The 16,007-nt window shown below is 40.6% G+C and overlaps 1 non-coding gene across 1 annotated transcript; it reads right to left on the minus strand.

The window, feature by feature from the left end:
• Positions 1 to 1,767: 1,767 nt before the first annotated feature.
• LOC122812455 lies at positions 1,768 to 1,900 on the minus strand. Its single transcript, XR_006366445.1, has one exon. It is a non-coding gene; the product is annotated as a U4 spliceosomal RNA (small nuclear RNA).
• Positions 1,901 to 16,007: the final 14,107 nt, after the last annotated feature.

Genomic DNA, 16,007 nt, shown 5'->3' on the forward strand with positions numbered 1-16,007 from the left:
ATTAGCATTGTATGCATCGGGTAAGAGTGGACAGAATAATACTGATGACTTTCCATTCAGTGTGTGAAAATCATTTGGTAGTTTGAAGTGCATTGTCATTCTGAAAATCTGTTGCCAGAGTCACAATAGCATTGTCTTTCCACTTCAACAATACTTCATTCTGAAGGGTCAGATATACAGTCATAACTGCTACATTTTTTTTTTCGCAACAGTTTGCTGCCTTTCAGTTCACTACCAATTATTCATGGCTTAGGGAGAGTTGCAGTTGAATAGAACTTTAATTATCTTGCTTTGATCATCAGCTTGTGAGGCGTGAAGAAATGTACTGATATAGACTGCATGCTATTGGGCACTGTGAATTTTGGAAAGGAGATTGATTGCAACATTGCTTCCAAGACCAAAGTCAGAATCAAAACTGCAACCTCAACCAAAAATAGGGAAGAAACTGAGAGATACCCATCAGATGAACAGAGGCATCAGACTTTGAAACCAAATTGAAGTGAATTCCCTTTCGTGAACATTTTGCTTGAACGTCTGCTAAAGTATGGAATCCTTTCTTCATTTGTGCTCATCTTGTACAAAAATGCAACAGACTTTGAAAACTTTTAGTACATTAGATCTAAATAGCATTTTATTTTGAACAGGTCATTTTGCTGAATATGGGTGTTGTCACACACATGAAGGTTTGTCTTGATGTGTCTGAAATTCTGATGGCACTTGCTGTCCATAGTATTTTTAGTATGTGTGTGTGTGTGTGTCTCTCTCTCTCTCTCTCTCTCTCTTTCTATATGTGTGTGTGTGTGTGTGTGTGTGTGTGTATATATATATATATATGTGTGTGTGTGTGTGTATGTATATATATATATATATATATATATATATATATATATATATACACACACACACACACACACACACACACACACACACACACACACACACACACACACACACACACATCTGTGAAGTCTGTGGTAACCTGTAAAGAGCAGAACTGACAGTAAGTGCTGAAATCAAAATGGTTGCATATCAACCCCCTGTCAATTGTACTACTTTGCATACAGCTTGCTGTGATTGGTGATGAAATAATGACTTCATTAAAAAAAAACATTCCTGTAAAAGATCCAGTTTCTGTTTATCACCAAGATTACCTACAAGCTGCGACACCGTGTGCTTCTCACTGTTGATTGGCGTGGAACTCTGTCATTTTCTAATGTGTCCATTTTATTTTAGGTGCCGTTGCCTGTTAGCAGCAGGTTTTGTTCTGAAGCAGTCGTTTTACCTTTTTTCTTGCTTTTGCCTTTGTTTATTGCTGCAGGTATTTCATGACTCTCCAGCTTCCCTCTCGTCTGATGCTCGACTGGCATTCTTCACGTTCGCATTGCTTCACAATGAGTCTTACCGCGCAGTACTGTACTTGCACTCTTTTTTCATTTCAGTAGCTACATTTCCCAGTTTTGGCATGTATTGCCTTTTTGATTTTCTAATTGGTAGTTGAATATTAATTTTTTTCTTCATGCCAACCAGTAGTTGGTTGCTGATTTTGAGACTGAATAATGCATCTTCTCAAGTAACCCAGCAACCACATCATCTGGCAAACCATGACATGAAGTCAACTCATTTTTATAAGTTTGACAACCGCAGTGTTGATCAAACTGGTGGAAGCAGAACTACTTGTGTCTGCTTTGTCAGTTTCATCGTCATCAAGAATTGTAGCAGTGGCCTCCTTTAGAGTGAAAAACATCTTGCTTGGCATCTACAGCCATAATGCATATGCATCAGATGTTTGTCAAAATATTTGTAATTGTATATCATGATTAAACAAATGAAGATTAGTTTTCAATTAGCAATAATCATGCCTCAGATAAACCTCATTGGCCATGATACTGAAGACACAGATGATATTGTAAATGACAGTCATCTTCTTTCGGCTGGTCCCGTTAGGGGTCCACAGCAGATCATCTGTTTCCATTTCATCCTGTCCTGCATCTTGCTCTGTCACACCAACCATCTACATGTCCTCTCTCACCACATCCATAAACCTTATTTTAGACCTTCCTCTTTTCCTGTTACCTGGTAGCTTTATCCTTAGCATCTTTTTCCCAATAGCATCCCTCCTCAGCACATGTCCAAACCAGCATAATCTTGCCTCTGGCTTTGTCTCCAAACCTTCCAACCTGGGCTGACCCTCTAATATACTTACTCCTGATCCTGTTCCACCCACGTCACACCCAGTGCAAATCTTAACATCTTTAATTCTGCCACATCCGGCTCTAACTCCTGCCTTTTTGTCCATGCCACTGTCTCCAACCCATATAATGTAGCTGGTCTCTATACTCTCTTGTAGACCTTTCCTTTCACCCTTACTGGTACTCGTCTGTCATAAATCACTCCTGACATTCTTCTCCACCCACTCCATCCTGCCTGTACTCTCTTCTTCACCTCTCTTTCACACTCACCATTACTCTGAACTATTGATCCCAAGTATTTAAACTCATCCACCTTTGCCACCTCTACTCCTTGCATCCTCACCTTTCCTCTATCCTTCCTCTCATTCGCACACATATATTCCGTCTTAGTCCTGCTGACCTTCATTCCTCTTCTCTCTAGAGCATATCTCCATCTCTCCAGGGTCTCCTACACCTGTTCCCTACTCTCACTACATATCACAATGCCATCTGCAAACATCATAGTCCACGGGGACTCCTGTCTGATCTTGTCTGTCAACCTGTCCATCACCATTGGAAATAAGAAAGGGCTCAGAGCTGATCCTTGATGCAATCCCACCTCCATCTTAAACGCATCTGTCACTCCCACCGCAGACCTCACCGCTGTCACACTACCCTTGTACATATTGTAAATGACAGTAAAGCACATAAAATGCAAAACAAACAACTAATAAGATCTAAATAGACGTACACATTAAAAAAGAAAATGCTGAAAACATTCAGTAAATAGACTTATTGGCCTCTAGGCCTAAATAACAGTAAGACATGATTTTGTAAGTACATTCTTTTAATGGGTTTGGCAGTCATGGAAGAAATTCAAATCCGCATTAGAAAGCATCTATTTGTAACTTCAGTGGCCTAGTGTGTGCAATTGGCTGACATTTGCAAAATGGCAGCAGTCATATTTAATCAGTCACCATTATTCAACAAAATAACATTTCATATCACTCAAAACATTGTCATCAACTAAACTTTCAAAAAATCTTTCCTGCAGACTTCATTTAAAAAAAAAAAAAACTGGACTATATGTATTTTTAAATAGAACACTTCACTGCTTGCTGTTTTGTCACATAAAAAAAGACCTACTACTAATCTACAAACCCAAGTCTAAATTTGGACGCAACATGTGCAGCTATCACCCCACTATTGCCTGGAATAGGCTCCCACTAGAAATAAGGATCCTTACACATCCTAAACAATTTAAGACAGCCACCAAAGAGCACTTTAAAACTCACTGGTCCTGCCACTACACTCTCCCTCCTTAAACATCCCTTACTTCTCATACGTTAATTTACTTTCTGCCCTTAACTCCCTGTTCTCAGTAGATCTCTCTAATCTTCCTTGACTACTCTTTCTACTGTCTTCTAAAAGCTATTAAGCAAATTGCCTCAGCGAAACATTCTGTTGTATTTGTCTTGCCTTCATGCAACTATATCATGGTAAAACTGGGCTTTTTTAACTACTTACCCCAAAAACTATACTCATCTTAATGACCTATTTCTTTTTATACATCTTGAAATAGTTATGCTATACTCCTGATTATTGACACTGTATAACATTGTGTTGCTACTTAATGCCTTGTAATAATCCTGTAACATTGATGTTTAATGCTAATTTATAATGAAAATTATATAATATGTAGGACCTTTTCTCCCCGGGCCTCCACTGAAAAAGGGCTCTTCAACTCAGTCGGACAATCCCGGTTAACAAATGTAAAATAAATAAACCAAAGGAGGACTAAAATGCTAATTGAGATTTATTTATAAATTGATAGGTAAGAAAACTAAATCATTATTAAAGTATTATGATGGCCCTATAATTTTCTACAAACTTGAAAAACTTTGTGCTGCATTAATGCAACATTAGCTGTGAATGGGCTAATTAATGAACAGCCTTGGAGCACCAACAATAGGCAAGTTCTTGTCTGCTTCTTGGTAGAAAGCATAATATCCTATCACTTAATTACAAGGAATTTCTTAAAAACAACACATGGGGATAATTGCATGGCTGCCCCTGCTTTATGATGTTTTTGCATGTTAGCAAATTCATATCATGTCTGTTCAGTATTAAAGGAATCCAGTGAAATGTTATCTAGTAGAAGTGCTTTGAACAAGGTTTGGGTTCCACAGCTGTTTGTCTTGGACCTGCTTGAAACATTATAGTCATGCTGCTTTGTTGTCATTGGAACTCGACTTTGCAGATATTTGTTCTGTGTTTTAAACAAGAGTCAGGAGAGATATTTTGGAGCTATGTTTTCATTTACTTCACCTGCCGATTTGAAAGGAGATCTTGCATCTCCATTGAGCATACAGTAGGCTCAACATTTTGACCTTTAGCCTGTGCCACTGTTACTGAGTTTTGGAACACCATGATCCATAAATGAACTTCAGATAATATACTGCGTATTCTATGCATTGCGGGTCTGATAGAGAGCTGAGTTGGCATTTTATGCTCAACTCCTGAAAGACTTGCTTGGCTACAAACATCTGCATTACAAGCTGAAATTGTGAAACTTGCAGTCGTGAATTTTAGTCTTCTGTTACAGTACTTTTAAAACTGCAAGTTTGTACTTATTTTCATTTTTCTGTTTCCTAATTGTGTGTTTCTGAACAGTGTGCTGTGCGTCTCTCTGCAGTTAGTTTCCCACCCTCCGTCCCTGATCCTGTGTTGGTGGCTCTGGAATTGCCTGCCCCTCCCGTAAGTCTATATTAGAACACCCCTCCTGGGTCCATCTCATTTGCTCACTTAACCGAGTACAGTTAGATCATATTCTTAGTCTAGTGTTCACTCTGCTTAATACAGAAAGAAGATTTGAGAAGGTCAGCCCACTTAGGTTCTTCCTTCTCTCTTCTTGCACTTAAAAAAAAAATAAAACATTTTTGCAGTTTATTCATTTGCTTTTACTGTATTTGTGTCCTCCTACTTTATTTTGCTTTTCTTAAAAGTACTCAGTTTTTTTATACTGCTGCATTTATTACTGCTTGGTTTTAGCCTAATTAAATTGTAACTTATTTTAAGTCTTTTGGTTTAAGCACTTGGGCTTCAAACAGGCTGTTTTACATTAAGAAGGTTTGTGGTCTGCACTGTTGTCGCAGGAGAGGTAGCTTACACTCTTCTAAGCTGGGAATTACTGATTGAAGACCCAGTGTCTGCTATTCTAAAAGTATATTAGTTCTGGCTTAAGCACTTGGGCTTCAGGCCAGTTATTCTGCATTACACTCTTGTGGGAGGAGAGGCTAAATTCTGCCCTTCTGAGCTGGGAATTTCTAGTCACAGTCTTACTGTGACTGCTTATTTGAAATGTTTCTTTCTGAAATTGGTGTGCCTTGTTGCTGTAGCATAGACCAGATTCAGGCCTGCTTAATCTTGCTTCATTTGTATAATTTAAGCACTGATCCAGGCCATCTTTTTTTGGAGAAGGTTCCCCTGTACCCTAGTAAGCAGGGTGTGCAGTTAGAACTTGTCTGACTGAAGGCTGCTGTAACAGGGCTCAGTTTTGAGCTTTTTTTGGTTAATTGGGTAACTTGTTTAAGTCAGTTTGTTCGTTTTCTATTGTTTATATATGTATGTATGTATGTGTGTGTGTGTGTGTGTGTGTATATATATATATATATATATATATATATATATATATATATATATATTGCACTTTATTCATTTGTTTTTATTGCATTTGTTTCTTTCTACTTTATTACTGGGGCCATTGACTACAACTGTGATCTGCGATATATAACAATAAGTATCCTTTTCTGTGCTTTTAAACTGTTTTTTTTGAGTGTATCTGCTTTATTTTCTGAACAAAAAAACAAACAAAAAAATATATATTTACTTGCTTCCTGCCTTTCTAAGCTAGTATAGTCCACTTTTCAGGTTAGTGCTGAATTCAGGGCTGTGTTACAAATCTCTGTGTTTGGCCATATTTTACTTGGATAGAAGGAAGTTTCTCTGATCACCTGTGAGAGAGGGGAGCTTTGAGCAGCCTATCTGTCCCTGGAGGAGTGGTTTCAGCCCAGAAATTAGTAGTTTATTGTCCATTTTGGGCTAATTTTTTATCTCTCTCATTTCCCTGCTATAAATACCATATTTGCCAGGTTTTGAGCGCTGGTTAGCTAGGGTAAAACTATTCCCGGCTCCACAAAGTCTTCAATTTTTCCCTTGGAACTAGACAAACTTTCAGCTTAAGCACTCAAGCCATTCATTTCTCAGCCCGGCACTTACTCAAAACTTATAGCAAGCACTTGTAAACCCTAGCACTAGACCCTCCTGTACTGTACAGAAGGTCAAGGCTCTCTATTCGACCTTACCAGCCATCCAGTAAAACAGTTCACTGTACCTATCCAGGCATGTCCAAAGGGCAGTTTCTGGTGTACTCTCCAGTCCAGCTGGTGAATCTGGGCATTTTGAGGTAATGTTGCAACTGCCTCATATACACAGGCAACCCCCTCCTCCTACCAACAAACACTAATACATGCGAGAGATGCAGTTATACAGCCAAACCAGAGGCTAAGCTCTCTCAACCCAAGACTGGATCAGACAGTCAAGAGGAGAAGGGAAATACTTGCATCGCACCACCAGTCTTACATAGACCCATTAAACCAGCACTGGCGAAAAAACACACACAAATACACGAAAACATACTCGAAGGCTCTAAATAAAAATCTGCAAAAGCAACAGAGACCTCCAAAGCAGACATCCAAGCAACCTACACCCCCCAACACAAACCAGGCAACACATACTTCACAAAACCAGTGTGCCACGCAATCACAGCCCTCAAGGCAAAATAACATACCCATCACACTAGTAATAGATGACTCTATAGTCAGGCACACTGATGTCCCACTCACTAGGCTGAATAAGGAGAAGGTTACTGTTAGCTGCCTGTCGGGTGCCAGGATCCACCACATAACACAAGCACTCAGGTCACTCCAGAACAAGTACAAATTTGACTCTGTCATTGTCCATGTTGGTGTGAATGACCTGAGCCATACCTCCCTGAACTACATGGAGAGACATGGAAGAGCTTTCTGATCACGTAGCCCAGACCGGTATAACCCTGACCCTGAGTAGCGTCCTGCCCTCACCAAGATTGATACCACAGATTAAAGAAGAAATTCTCAATTTCAACAGTTGGCTAAGTTTCTGGTGTTATTCAAAGGGGATCCAGTGTCTATCCGCCTGGGATGACATGCTGGACAAGCCATGCTGCGTCGCTAGAGATGGCTTGTACCTGTCACCCTTGGTCTTTCGAATACTGGCCAAGGCTCTTTCCAACCCCATAGTGCCTTTTTTAGGCAAGGCTCAAAAGACAAACCCACCGCCGTAAATAGCACAAGTAAGGCTACTCAGTGCCAGAAGTCTAAACCTCAAAATGCATGCACTCGAGGCACTCCTTAGTATGGAGAAAATCGATATATGTGCAGTAACAGAAACCTGGTTTAAGGCTCCAGAGAGCACCTCAGCACTACCAGGCTACAACTCATACCATACATTTCGGCCACAGAACCCAAACCGAAATACAAAAGGCTGGGGCATATCCATATTCATCATGGATACCCACACCTCCAGGTTAGTGGCACAGCGCAATGCTTCAGAGATCATCCACGTGCAACTAACAATGGGCAAAACTGCAATTCAAATTGTAGCTTACTACAGATCTCCCACCATGTCCCAGGACCCCCATTCCACATTTCTGGAAACACTGGGAAACATAAAGGTCCTACCAAACACCCTAATATTGAGTGATTTCAATTACCCAAACATCAACTGGGAGAACTACTCAAGTACTAACTCCATTGCCCAACTTTTCCTAGAATTTATAAACTCAAATGCCCTGGTTGAACTGGTCAACACTCCCATCAGAGGTGACAACATATTGGACCTGGTCATCAACATGGGCGACCAGTGTTCCACACCAGAGGTCAACCCCTCACTGGTTAGATCTGACCATAAACAAATCACTTTGGATATCCATATTCCACCCCCACCCCCGGACAAGAAAACTACTGTGAAAAACTTTTCAAAAGCAAACTTCACGTTACTTAAGACAGAGGTGGAAAGTTTCAATGCCCCCATGCTGAAGGGTAACACTGTCCAAGCTGCAAAATCCTTTACTAATGCATTCTATGGGCAGCTACAAGAATGCATGGTCTGTGCCATCTCAAGCAAAACCAAGACTCACTCCTCCAAGAAAAGGAAACCAGTCTGGTGGACTCCTGCCATAAACAAGCTATACAATAGGAGGAAACTATTACAGAAAAGAGTAAAATCCCAAGAAGGGAAGACATCCCTGATCAGTATCGGCAAGAAACTACGATCCCTCATAAAATCATCCAAGGCGAGCTTTGAAAGAAAAATTGCCAAGGACTCCAAAGATAACCACAAGGCATTCTTTAGCTATATCAAGAATCTAAGTGGCAATGCTCAGATCTGCTTGGAGTTAGTGCACAATGGCACAAAATACACTGAACCGACCGATATCGCCAACATCCTGGCAGACAGGATCAGTGCGAACTTCACCTCCCACTCACCCATAAAAGGGCCCATAACCATACCAGAAGAATGTAGAGTCCCTGAAATCACAGACACTCAGGTTAAAACAGCCCTCTCCAAAGCCAAAAACACAGCATCAATGGGACCGGATGGTGTCCCATGCTGCATCCTACATGAGTTCAAAGACGAACTAACCCCTCACCTAAACACACTGTTCAAACTCAGCCTCTCCACTGGCTATATACACATAGAGTGGCACACAGCAATAGTTATTCTGCTCCACAAAGGTGGAGCCACAACAGACCCCAGGAACTATTGCCCTATAAGCCTGACTAGCTTGGTCTGCAAGGCTACGGAATGCATCATCATCATGGAACTCATTAACAGAGACATTGGGAACCTCCAAACAATGGACCCTACCCAGTTTGGCTTTGTTAAGGGCAGATCATGCCTCATAAACCTGGTGGACTTCTTTGAGACAGTTAACAAGGCTGTAGATGAGGGAATGGTGGTACACGCAGCCTACTTAGACCCCGCTAAGGCCTTCGACACCATTCCCCATTCTGGTATTATAGACAAGCTTACCAGCCTGAACATAAACCCGTACGTCACAAGATGGGTTACCAACTGGCTGACAGACAGAACCCACATGGTGAGAGTTGCGGGAGCTAGGTCCGACTCTAAACCAGTTACAAGTGGCATTCCCCAGGGCTCAGTCCTAGGACCCCTCCTGTTCGGCATATACTTGTCAGAGGTACAGGCAAGCACAGGAGGACTATGGCTGACCAAGTTCACAGATGACTGCAAACTAAGGGCTATAATTGACTCTCCGGCTGACAGACATCCTCCAAAAGGGTCTCACTGAGACGGATATGTGGTGTCAAAATCATGGCCTCAAGCTGTCATAGTCATCCCCTTTGGAAAAAACAAAGTACCCACAAACTACCACATAGGTGGTAGTCACCTAAATACGGAAGATGTAATAAGGGATCTGGGGACCCAAGTAGATCGTAATCTCACCTTTGATAATCACATTGCCATAGTTGTTAGAAAATCCTTCTACGTGGCCCACCTAATCACAAAAGGGTTCACATCCAGATCAAAAGAGGTCATTGTGCCCCTCTCTTCATCACTCATCAGACCCATCGTAGAGTACAACGCCCCATTTGGGATGTACCTTGCAAGACACCTGCAACAGCTGGCAAGACCACAGAAGTACCTCACCAAGAGGATCACTGGCCTCAAACAGATGCCCTATGCAGCTCAACTGAAGAAACTCGGGTTGTACTCTGTTGCATACCGCCCACTCAGAGGTGATCTCTACCTGACATACAAGGCCATGTCCAACCCAGAATTGATGGACATCCTCCCCCTAAAGAAAACCTTATCCCTTTGAGCCACACGCTCTAGGGATCCTAAACCTCACCACAACAATAAATAGGATGTGCTGGAGGGGATAGATTCCTGTTCCAGAGACTTCCCATGCTTTGGAACAAGTTCCCAATCTACATTAGGCAGAGGTTCTCGCTAGCACTCTTCAAAAGAAACCTTGACGAGTGGATGGGAAACGGAAAGCTTACCTCGGGGATCACTTCAGTGGCTCTGCTGGACGGAGGCACAGGGAACTAATCTAAGGGAGCAGCGAAAGCCAACACATTCTGGCTAGGCTTATAAATGCCTTTGGGCAGATAGGTTCATAGGTTGGTACTAGGCTAAGTCTAACGTGCTCTGCAGCTCCCCTGATTTTGTAGTTTGAGCTGTTTTGGTGGTCATGGCACATCATTTCCTTTGATACTGGATGCCCTTAATCATTCAGCCATGTACTCAGTCTTACGTACATAAAATTGCAAGCACCTTTACATTTGGCAGGCCACCATACCTGTTTGAATATCTAATGTTCTAAAGGACTGCAGAAGTAATTTCTTCCTGATGGCAAAATGCCATTGTCTGTGTTAGTCTTTCTGGAGTAAACTTTACAGTGAAGGGACAACTTTGTTTCTTATTTAGAAAACCTTAGCAAGGATAAAACGTGAAATCTAGAAAGCCTTTAGACTTCTGCAGTGTTAAAGTTTAGGTATATACTCATTTTTCATAATTTTTTCTTTTCTTTAACTGAGTAAGTGCAAAAAAAGCTTTCAGAGCATTCCATGGCAAGACTAGCTTCCAACTTAAATTTTTACCAATATTTTACATTAAATGTTGGTTATAATGTAATCTGCAGTTGAATAACTACATTTGTTTTTTTTACATTAATGTTATTTGCACAAATCGCTGCATTTTATACACACATACTATCATTAATGCAAATCAGGATGAAAGAATTGGGAGCCAAGATACTGTTCTTTATATAAAATTAATGTTGCACTTTTTTCAAACCCTTTTTATTAGTATAAAAAAAGACCACGTAGAAGTTGCAAGCTCCAGCACAATTTACTGGTACCATTTATTTCCCTGTTGCTATGTTGTCTGATACTCCAGCAAATAGCCCCCCGAAGTCCATACTTTCTGTATGCTTGATAAAAACTAATCACCCTCCCCTCCTACTTGGGGTTCCCTAGTTCTACTACATATTCTAAACCTTTAAAGTTTCCCTTTACTTCATCCCCTAGCATTTCCACTACGCTCCATCTGGATGCATTAGCTTTTCCCACCACTCCACCAACTGTCGACTGCCTTGCTGAATATTTGCTTCCCAGGGTACCCATCTTCAATCCTGATGTCTAATTCCTCCTGAATATAAGTCTCATTGACTTTGCTGTGTCTTTTTAAAGTCTGTAGTTACCCATTCTTCCATATGTGCCCTAAGTCTACCCTTTCCTATACTACTATTTCTGCCATCCCACTCAAAATCACAAGTCTTTAGAAATTGCGTCACCCATCTGTTTTGTGGACAAGTCCCCATATTCATTTATTTTATTTATTTAACATTTGTTAACCAGGAAAGTCCGTCTTGGAATGAGCCAGTTTTCAACAGCAGCTGGGGGAGAAATGCTTCAGACGCATGTCTTCGTAATATGACATATGTCTTAAAAGATACAAAACGGGGAAGCACTGGTATCCCAACCACTGTTATAGTAAATCCTAACCCCTTTAGCCTACAAGACCATTTATCTAGTACTTTAATTTGCCGTTCCCTCCAGTTCTTCTCTCTGACAACCTATTCTGTCAAGCAGATTTAACCCCCCAAATACTTCTTCACCACTCCACAAAATAGGCAGTCCCATCCCACCTCTCTGCCCATTTGAAACATTCACACTATCAGAACCACCTAAGATTTCCTTGGTTAAAAATGCAGCCCTTAGTATATCTAAGGTAGTCCTCAACATTTCTTCCATGTCTTTGAGTAGTCACAGGCAGTCATCTGTAAGAAGCATAGTAGTGCTACCACTCCTACACATGCTTTACCCCATTCCCGTCATGTTTTATTCAGTATTTTTGTAACCATACAAGCTGAACTGTCAGTCATTATACTGCTGAAGAGCTGGCCTCCTGTCTATAGGGTGTACCCCAGTCTAAAGAAGATGAGACTCCTGATTCTTGTCAGAAAAGCTTAGTTACAAGACCGTAGCAGTTTTATGAGCCTATCATCAGGTGACAGCACCTCATATGAGGCAGTACCCTTAATCAGAATCCTTGGAATCTCTAGACCCAATTCTAAAAGACTTGCCTGCTTTATAGGTGCTTACACTGAGACAAGTCTTTTGGAATCTGACTCCTTGGTTTCACTTTCACTGCACACCTTGAAGTAGCAGGAGCCAATACTAAACTTGGACTGCTGTGGGTCAAATTGAACTGCTTGTTAAACTGCCAACTCATTTCAGCCATGTGGCACCTCTGCAGTTACTTCCTACTGATGCCTCTAGGTAATGGATATTGCTTGTTCATATTTCTATCAATAATTCCAGAACCATGCTACATACAAATTATTGATTTCATCTTAAAGCTTTCACAATGACAAACACAACTGTATTGATAGTTGACCTCTGTCTAGTGCAGGTAAAGAGATAATTGTTCATGTAATTTTCATTTATGTTGTCATAAATTAAATGTTTTCTAAATATCTCAACAATCAAGTAGAGACAGAACTGCTTAGCTTCATATGAAAGTCTGGTTTGGATAAACAAAATCCCTCCCAACAGTATGTGTGTAACTTGAGTGTTTGCTGAGATGTTGAAAGTTGTTTACAAAATATTGCAAACTTAATAGTGTTCACTATAACTTAAAAAATCCAGTTTAAGACCTAAAACCTAAAAAATACTACCATAGTTTGTGCTGAAGAGTTTGCTGTTTAGAATACTTTAGTTACTCCCTTGGTTCCAGGCATATTAACATCCGTTTGAAATGTGAGGACATAATTTGATTCTTTCACAAAGCGTATGCTCTGCCTATTGGAAGTTGCAGTGCAAACTTCCAGAGCTCTGCTGGGGGAATGAGTTAATGGAGTCATAATCTTATCCAATGTAGCTCAACACTGCATGGATACTTCAGCAATGGCATACAGCCAAACTGCCAAGCTTCACAAATATACCTTTCACAGGACTTAACACTGCACCAGCATGGCAAAACTTAAGCATTGTAGTACTTTCTACTTTGCAGAGCTTCCAAGCTTCAAAAAGTTTTCTGCATTTTTCTTCCTGCTTAACTGTCTCAGACAACCAGGAAAAATAGGGAACTAGGCTTTGTACACAGCTGCATGCAAGTGAATGCACATGATGACACTGTTTTAAGTTATTGGAGGATTATTTGTAATGGCATGCTGCATCATCTGCAAGTATTTTGATCTACTATTTTTTGAGGAATGCATACTTGGAAACCATGAGAAAATGTGCATGCAATGTGACATTTCATTTCATTGCAACCTTCCTCTCCAGCACTGTACTTTACCTCATGCTTTTTCAAACATTAAGCCAATGTAGCTCTGTGTCTAACTTAATTCAGTGCCATTAAGAGGAAATTAACATTTGAAACCACAAACATCTTAATAATGCTATGATTCTTAGTTATGACATTCACAGTATGTGATACATACTGACTCGTACACTAATTTAACACTCTAACCAGACTCAAATGTGGTCTGTACTTGTACAGCGCTATAGCAACATAAATATTTTACTAACTGTTATGTTAATGTTCTCCTCCTCTCTCAAATTCTCTCTTTTATATCATTCTAATTTATTCTCTATATTCAAATACTGTGTATTTTACTTTGAAATTATATTGATCGTTTTGCTCCTGTAGTTCTGTCCTTGCAGCTTCTTACTATAATTATTGAATTTTCTTTTTGGAGCTTTTCTTCCCAGGCCTCATCCAACTATCCTGGTAAAAAAATACTATATACATAGTATGTAGAATGCAGTGATGATGACAAAAAATGTGAGCAGGAGACAGGCGCAAGTACCTTTTGATGTAGGAAGGGATCTAAAAGTTTAAAAAGCTTTTAACTCTTGTTAAAAACTAGTCTCTTGCTAGAGCATAAACAGGGGTCATGTGATATGAGTGATAAACTCAAACAGCTTTAAAAGCTGTAATGCACTTTAGTCTGCCACACTTTTTTTGGTGGCAGCACAAAGCTGTTGCAGAATTAGACTTCAGTTCTGAACACTGCGAGGTATGGGTGACTGAGCTACAACTTTCAGAGCTGTAAAATAAACTGTAATAACATTTATGGTCAATAGCATATATAAATGCTTTCTCACATTGTGCAAATATGCTTAACTTTGGTGTAAAGTTATCAACTCTGTTTTGCAAAGATAACACAAAGTTCAATAGAATATTGTCACAACGGACAGTGGAACTGACTGTGCCACATTTCTACTAAAGTGTGCACAAGAAAGATTGTAGTCATTTAATTTGTGGAAGCATTGGAGCCAAATGCGAAATAAGTCTAGCACGTGTTGTCACTGTCTTGACATTCTCCTTTAAGTAGGGCACTTTAAAGTACTTCAGTATTACCACAGCTTTATCTGCACACTGAGGCTTGCGCAGTTGTTATGCGTAAGGAATGTAAATATGCCCCCGAAAGCAGAGGGACAGTAATTGTTTCATAAAACAGTGCCCATATAGAAGAGCTAGTCTGGATGTTAGCACTTTGCGACATATATTTTGTTTTAATGAAAATTGCATCCTTTAGCCACAGCATTTAGAGTATGACTAATACTTCATAACCAACATACTAGTAATAGGAGACTCTATCGTGAGACACACACAGATGTGCCCCTCACCAGGCTAGACAAGGAGAAAGATACAGTAAGTTGCTGGTTAGGTGCCAGAATCCGCCATGTCACGCACGCACTCAAGTCTGATAAGAACCGGCACTGTTATGACTCTGTCATAGTCCATGTTGATGTGAATGACTTGAAACATACCTCTCTGGACTGTATGAAGAGACATGATTGAGCTAGCTGAATATGTGACCCAGGCAGGTATGTCCCTAGTCTTAAGCAGCATCCTACTGTCACACAGAATGGTGCCTCAATACAAACAGAAAATGATTGACTTTAACAATTGGGTTAGTTTCTGGTGTCATTCCAAGCGGATCCAGTACCTAACAAGCCTGGAAGGACATGATTGACAGACCACAGTGCTTTGCAGAGATGGCCTTCATCTGTCTCCCCTAGGCTTCAGGCTTCTTGCAGAGGCTGTTGCCTCCCTTGTAGTGTCTTTTTAGGCAAAGTCATGGGGACAAAATTACCAATGTGAAAAATTCCTTTAAACGAAATTTAAAGGTTATGCTGCTAAATGCTAGGTGTCTTAGCATGAAACTGCAGTCATTGCAAGCATTCCTCACCCTGGAGGATGCTGACATTTGTGCAGTCACTGAAACCTGGTTCAGAGCTGCAGAGAGCACCCTAGTCTTACCCGGTTACTCGTCCTACCATACTTTCAGACCCCCAAATGGATGGCTGTAAAGCCAAAGGAGGTGGAGTTTCAATATTTATCAAAGGCATACACAACTCGAGGTTGGTGAAACAGTATGACACACCGGAGATGCTCCAAGTGCAGTTAACTGTTAACAAAATACCTATTGAAGTTATAGTTAACTACAGACCCCCAACCATGACTCAGGATACCCACGCCACCTGTCTGGACTTGCTTGGATCCATCAAGATTCAACACTCTACCCTGATCCTGGGTGACTTTAACTACCTAAACATTGAGTGAAAGTCCTATTCTAGACCAAACACAAATGCCCAGTGATTCCTCTACTTTGTCAGTGCCAGTGGATTGGATCAGCTGATTGACACCCCCTCGAGAGGTGAAAATATCCTGGAGCTGGCACTAACCAACATG

Source organism: Protopterus annectens, chromosome 9.part0 (genome assembly GCF_019279795.1).
Source record: "Protopterus annectens isolate FY-2018-M chromosome 9.part0, PAN1.0, whole genome shotgun sequence".
Taxonomy (NCBI): domain Eukaryota; kingdom Metazoa; phylum Chordata; order Ceratodontiformes; family Protopteridae; genus Protopterus; species Protopterus annectens.